We start from the raw sequence: 1,162 nt of genomic DNA, 5'->3' as shown, positions 1-1,162 counted from the left end.
AACCCACCAGCTGTTCCTTGGAAACCCTATACAGGGTGGCTATTAGTTGGAACTGACTTGAAGTCACTTAACAGCAACAACAAAGAATGAATTAGGAAGTGTTCCCTCTTCCATTATTTTCTGAAAATTTTTGAGAAAAATTGATAAGGATTTAAAAAAAATATTTGATAGAATTCTCCAGTGAAGCAGTTCCAGGACTTTTCTTTATTGGGAGGCTTTTGACTATGATTCTATCTCTTTATTTGTTGTTGTTAAGTGCTGTCGAGTTGGTGAGCTTGAACTGCCGACCTGGCAGTTCAAATAATTTTATAGTCCAGTGCATTACCCACAGTGCCATATCAGGACTCCTCTTTACTTGTTATGGGTCTGTTAAGATCTACTATTGTTTGTTCAGTCAATGTAATGAATTTCTGTGTTTCAAGGGAGTTGTAAATTTCCTCCTCATTTTTCAAAACTCCTTTGTCAATGTTGTTGTTAAGTGCTGTTGAGTTGGCTTCCACTCATACCAATCCTGTATAAGGTTTCCAAGGAGTGACTGGTGAGTTTGAACCACCAACCTTGTGGTTCAAATCACCTTGTGGTGCAGTGCTTTACCCCACAGAACCCAGTGGATACTTACTAGCTCACAAGAAAAACAAAAACCCCATTTATGTGGCATACTAGGCAAAGCCCTGTGACTGGTAGTTGCCTCCCTCAGTCTTGCTTATGTTCTGAGGCTAGCACATTGTCCACTCAGGCTATAGTTTGCTACTCACCAGAAAACATTCTCTTAGCACTTGGCCTTTTTACATACTCAGTCCAGATTATTCTTCATTCCCTTCCTCACTCCATAGCTTTCTCTGACTCCCTGTACTTGGGACAGGGTTTTATCTAGGTCCCTCACAGTTCCTGTGCCTACATCCATCCTGGACTTGCCTACCGCAGTGTAATGACTATCTATTAACAACAAGAATTTCCAAGAGCATGCAGGGCTAGACATGTAAAAACATTTTTTTTTTTGAATGAATGAATGAATTAATTAATAAATACATACCTTTAGATGACATTCCAAGCTGGGGGAATATAGCATGGGGGGAAGATAAGCATGGTGAATATGGGACTCTGAAAGGAATTCAGAATGACTAGAAGTCATAGTTGTTGTTGTTGTCAAGTGCCATCGAGT

This window comes from Chrysochloris asiatica, unplaced genomic scaffold (assembly GCF_000296735.1).
Source record: "Chrysochloris asiatica unplaced genomic scaffold, ChrAsi1.0 scaffold00052, whole genome shotgun sequence".
NCBI classification, from domain to species: domain Eukaryota; kingdom Metazoa; phylum Chordata; class Mammalia; order Afrosoricida; family Chrysochloridae; genus Chrysochloris; species Chrysochloris asiatica.
The sequence above is the reverse complement of the archived record's forward strand: the minus strand, read 5'-3'. Positions refer to the sequence as shown.